Here is a 6298-nt window from a genome sequence, read left to right on the forward strand (position 1 = left end):
CGCAGCTGCCCCAGGAAGGGTCACGATCCTGAAAAGGCAGCTTTCATTTTCCAGGAGAGGGACCCCACTGAGAGCAATCGTACGCCCCCACTCTGAGCGGTGGCGGGTGGGGAGTGCTTAGGTCTCCGAGCCCAGCCCGGCAGTGTCCACCACAGAACCCCCAAACCCGACCTATCCAGAAGCCAAAGGAACCGCAGGTTTGCATCAGCCCGCTGAACCAGGGGTTCCTGCAGAGTCTGAACTCACACAAGAGGTTTCGAAAGAGAATAGGGGGAACCCAAAGAAGGTACAAAAGCCTCCTGAAATGAAAAAGGCATTGCTTCCAAAATTAAACGTCCAAAAGAGGAAGTGAAAAAAATGAGACTCTCTTCTGAGAACCTTCTGAAAGATCAGATGGCAAACCTGACAACATAGCCCAGAATGCCTATGAAAATGGAAATCCAGACGAGAGAGACAGGAGATCTGGAAGAAGGACCCAAAGGACTGAGCCCTGACAATAGGACCTCCAGAGAAGAAAGGGAGGAGAGGCAGGCCCACTTATTGAAGAGATAGCAAAGCGCTGGCCCCACCCTCCGGGAGGTCTGTCCCTGCCCGCTGTCCCCTGTGGCCACATCTGAAGTGCTTATGGGGACCACGCCCTCCTTGGGGGGTGTCCAGCTTGGGTGGCCCACTTCCCACCTGTGCAAGTTTGGGGGTCTGCAGGTGGCTTTCATTTCAATGCCCAAATAGCATACTTTTTTTTTTTAATTTATTTTTTATTTATATTTCATTTATTTTGTATCCAAGTATAATTAATTTACAATGTCATGTTAGTTTCAGGAGTACAGCACAGTGATTCCTTTATACAGATATATAATATATATAAATATATAAAGAATATATATATTCTTGTTCAGATTCTTTATATATATATACATATATATATATATATACAGAATATACATATATTCTTTTTCAGATTCTTTTCCTTTATAGGTTATTGCAAAACATTGAATAGAGTTCCCTGTGCTATACTGTAGGTCCTTGGTGGTTATCTATTTTAGACACTGTAGTGTGTGTATGTTCATCCCAACCTCCTAATTTATCCCTCCCCCCACCTTTCCCCTCTGGCAACCGTAGATTTGTTTTCTATGTCTGTGAGCATAGGGTTTTATAAAGTGCAGTTTCATGTCTTCTTTGGCAGGACACCTCCTTGGAAGGAAGACCAGACTTCTGACCAGTTTCCATCTGTTTGCATGTGCATGGACCACACTGTCATCCTTACCTCAATGCAGTTCTCAGCCTCGACTGGATTTCTTTGCCTCCTTACCACCACAGCCCTCTCCTCCCCGTGTTACCCACCTGAGTGTTGGTGGGTCTTTGCCGCTCACAACCTTGGTCAGTCTTGTTTTCTATTACATGGCGTCTAGAAGCAATTGGATTTTCTTAATCTATAAGGTCCCAAATTTCTGGACAATTACATGGTTCCCTTTCCCTTTTGCTTGAAAATGGGTCCAGTTAGTCTGCATGTGTCTCCTTCTGCTAATAGTTGGCTAAACATCCATGTCCTGTCTTCCATCTTCCCCTCGGTCTACAAGCTCAGGAGGAATATGGGTGACCTTCTGAGTCATCACGGGAGACACTGAACTTGATGTTTTGCCAGTGCATCGTGTCGGTCTGTCTGACAGCATCTTCCACACTGCCTGCTGCCTGAGAGCTAAGCATGGCCGTACATTGTAATTTTCTTCTTTTAATTTTTGCAACAGGAGCACCCCACTTCTAATACCAATTTTGGTATTAGGACAATACTAGCTGCTAAAAACAGTAGCTTAATCCAATTGGACTTTGATGTTACAAACTTCCAAAAGTTTACTTATCTGCTTTCAGCATCCACCTTGACCACTGGCTGAGCTCTGGCCAGGTGACAATGACACCATCCATAATTAGGTGAAATATCTAGACTCCCTCCCCTTTCTAACCACATAACTGTGTGAGACCACATTTCCTTCCTATGCTTTGACCCAAATAACATTTTGCAATAAACTGAATCAGAAAGAGATATGAGAAGCCAGACATGATAAAAATTTTAAATGGTGGCCATCTCCATGAATTTTTGTTTTGGTAGATAACACCTATTTTTCATAAAATGTGTTATTTGTGTCAGCAAGCAATGGGTTTGTCATTGGTATTTTTATTTTTATAAATATTTATTTATTTGGCTGTGCTGGGTCTTAGTTGCGGCATGCACATGGGATCTAGTTCCCTGACCAGGGATTGAACCCAGGCCCCCTGCATGAAGAGCGTGGAGTCTTAGCCACTGGACCACCAGGGAAGCCCCCGTCATTTTTAAATGAGTAAATCATTTAAAGATTTCTCAGTTTTCATTTCTATTGTGGTAAATAACAATAGATCAAACCCTTATAGAACTCTTCGGGATCCTCAAACAATTTTGAGTGGAAGGGGGGTCCTGAGACCACAGCGTTTGGGACCCAGTGCTGGAAAGGCTGCTGGTCCTCAGCGTTTTGCCCTGCTCCCAGGTCCAGGTCACCCCCCCACCCCCAACTTCCAGGCATCTATTACCTCTTCTGTGAATTTCAAAGGTCTGTTTTGAAAGTCAACAGCTGAGAATTAACTCTTTCCTTTTATTTGGGCTCTGGCCACCTGTGCTAGAATTAGCTTGGACACTTCACAGCCCTCTTACTCTAGGTGTCATTCTCAGGACCTGTCCCACAGCCCAGGGGCACATGGAGAGCCGTGTGGGAGAGACAGTTCTTCCCTAATTACCTGGGGGTTGGTGGGGAAGAGTATCAGGCTTACTTGTTCTTCATAGAGTTCAGAAAACAGTTTTGTAACATTTAATGAGATGGAAAAATGCCCTTGTAATTAAATGCTCTTGGGGAAAAAATAAAAAGCAGGCACATTCTCAACCCAAGAACTTTGCATTGGCTGTACCCGCTGTCTGGAATGTTCTTCCCCCGGATGGCCTCTTGACCTCATCCTCCCTTGTTTCTTCATCTCCCTTCTCAAGGAGATCTTTCCGGGCCACCCTGTGTTCTCCTGATCCCCCAACCCTGTTCTACATTTCATCTGATGTAGTACTTCTAACATTACACAAGTATTGATACATCTCTTACTTATCATCTGTCTCTCCTTCTTGTAAAGTACAAGCCCCACGATGGCAGTGGTCTTTGTTGGGTCTCCAAAGCACTGGCACATAGTAGGTGTTCAATAAATATCTGTGGAGTGAGTAAATGAATGATGAATAAATGCCAGGTTGATAGGAAAGAAGAAACATGCATCCAAATCCTGTGCCCACGGAGCACATGGGAGCTGTAAAGGTGTGTACCTCTCACTTCGTCTTGGCTCTGATTGGAGCCCTAAGCCCCGAGGCTTCCTCAACTTCCAGCCTGATGCCACAACTATGTAACCTAGGGTCTAAATAAAGTCTAACCCAGGGTGACTCTCATACCTACCACTCTACAAAGTTGTAACGGGACAGACCCAAAGATGTACGTGCAAGGATGTTGGTGACAGTATCAGATCTAACGCTGGAAATCTGGACGATGGCTAAAAGTTACCCAGCGTGCCTAATCAACTGTAGTATGTCCATCAGAGGGATTATTAAACAGCTATTCAAATAATGCTTTTAAAGAACCAGCAATAATATTAGGAAACACTCCGGACATCACGTTAGGTGAAAAAAAAAGCAAGATAAAAATTACATGTAAAATGCAATTACTCTGGTATCTCATGAATTTTATGAGAAGGCATTGCCTGCTTAAAAATATAAAGATCAGGGCTTCCTAGGTGGCGCAGTGGTTGAGAATCTGCCTGCCAATGCAGGGGACACATGTTTGATCCCTGCTCCAGGAAGATTCCACATGCCGCGGAGCAACTAAGCCCCTGTGCAACAACTATTGAGCCTGCACTTTAGAGTCCGTGAGCTACAACTATTGAACCCATGTGCTGCAACTACTGAAGCCCACGCGCCTAGAGCCTGTGCTCCACAACAAGAGAAGCCACGGCAATGAGGAGCCCCCGTACCACAACAAAGAGTAGCCCCCACTCACCACAACTAAAAAGAAAGCCCGTGCACAGCAAAAAAAAAAAAAAAAGACCCAACACAGCCAATAAAATAAATAAATAAATAAATTTATAAAAAAATGTATATAAAGATCAAAATTAAAAACGCAGTTAGAAAAAAGAAGGAAATAATATGTATAAACATTGGAAAAGTAGTAGTTAAATCATCCTTTTTTTTTAAAGACTGGCATCCCATTTTTTTTTTTTAATATTTATTTATTGGCTGTGTTGGGTCTTCGTTGCTGTGCATGGGCTTTCTCTAGTTGTGGAGAGCGGGGGCTTCTCTTGTTGTGGAGCACGGCCTCTAGGAACATGGGCTTCAGTAGTTGTAGCACATGGGCTCAGTAGTTGTGGCGCACGGGCTTAGTTGCTCCGCGGCATGTGGGATCTTCCCGGACCAGGGATCAAACCTGTGTGCCCTGCATTGGCAGGCGGATTCTAAACCACTACACCACCAGGGAAGTCCCAAATCATCCTTTTTTAAAAGCAAGTATGATTAAATAGCTAGGAAGCCCAAGACAGTAAACCTAAAATCAAACTAAACAAAACATACCTAACATCCAGATCTTGGATTCTAAATATTCTTTGTAAAAGGAGCCAGGCTCCTCGGAAAACTGGTTAACTGGTTGATTTTTAGTGCTGGGGCAAGGAATACACATACAAAATAGCCCTGGAGAGCCAGAAAGTAAGGAAGTGCTATTAAAAAAAAAATAGGTACCCACAATTATGTCAACAGGACATGGGGGCCAAGCAAAGTGCTCCTCAGGACCAACTGGGAGCAACTGAAGTAACAAAACAGTGATGGTATTGGGTTATAACCCAGAGAGGGAAACCAACATCCAGGAGTCCATTTTGGCATAAATAACTGAAAAGAGTAAATAAATGGGGGAGAATATTACCTAGTTTCTTTGGTCAATCTCATTTTTTCCCTCCCACCCACCCACCCATTGGTGTTTCCATTATTTTATACCCTCATTTGTTTCAACGTAACCAAATACCTAACCATTTTCTTTGCTGACTATTCCCTCGGGTAACTCAGACCTTGTTCCCACTGGAGAGCACCCTCAAGCGGCTTCTCCGCTGAGCTCTTATCATCAGCTCTCTTAGTTGTATCTGGAAAAACTGTTACTTGGCCCCGTTCTCGAAGATCATTCTCAAGAGACTTTTTTCTTCCTTTTAACTTTCTCTGTTCTCAAACCCAAGGCCAGCATGGGACATCGTCTCCCTCCCAATCCCCAAGACACCCTGTGGGGCAGATTCTTGTTGCTGTTCAACCCACTGGAAATGTCCTTTTTTGGAGGGGTCTCCAATTTTGGGGGTTTCTGATTTGACTTTCCACTTTGCTCAGGGAGGGTCCTGGGAGTGGAGGTGCCCCCAAGACAAGGCTACCTGCCGACCGCCATGATATATACACATATACTTTAATATGTATATATTTTAATGGAGAATTTTGTTTCAAATATATATAATCATACAAATAATAGTATAATGATCCCAACAAACTCATCACACGTTGCTGACAAGCATTGACCCATGGCCAGTCTCGAAGCCCACCCCGCCCCCAGTGTGGTTCTGAAGCAGATTCCAGACATCATATTATTTCATCTGAAAATACTTCAATATGCATTTCCAAACAATAAGAACTCTTTTCAAAATAGAGCCACAATATCTATATTCACACCTAAAATTTTAAATAATAATTTCCTAATATGCGTTCAGTTTTCCACTATAATCAATGTTCAAATGGTCAATTGCCTCAAAACCATGAGATGCCTTTCTTGCTTTCTAATAATTTCTGGCTTTAATGATACCCCCTACTTTCATGCCAGCTCCACCATGCATTAAAAATTTCCTGGGGCTTCCCTGGTGGTTGAGAAGCTGCCTGCCAATGAAGGGGACACAGGTTTGAGCCCTGGTCCAGGAAGATCCCACATACCGCGGAGCAACTAAGCCCGTGCGCCACAACTACTGAGCCTCTGCTCTAGAGCCCACAAGCCACAACTACTGAGCCCACGTGCCACAACTACTGAAGCCCATGTGCCTAGAGCCCGTGCTCCACAACAACAGAAGCCACCACAATGAGAAGCCTGGGCACCGCAACGAAGAGTAGCCCCCACTCACCACAACCAGAGAAAGCCCCTGCGCAGCAGTGAAGACCCAACACAGCCAATAAACAAACAAACAAATAAATAAATAAACTTATTTTAAAAAATGTTTACTTAGTTCGAGTTCCCTG

This window comes from Hippopotamus amphibius, chromosome 3 (assembly GCF_030028045.1).
Source record: "Hippopotamus amphibius kiboko isolate mHipAmp2 chromosome 3, mHipAmp2.hap2, whole genome shotgun sequence".
In the NCBI taxonomy this organism is placed as follows: domain Eukaryota; kingdom Metazoa; phylum Chordata; class Mammalia; order Artiodactyla; family Hippopotamidae; genus Hippopotamus; species Hippopotamus amphibius.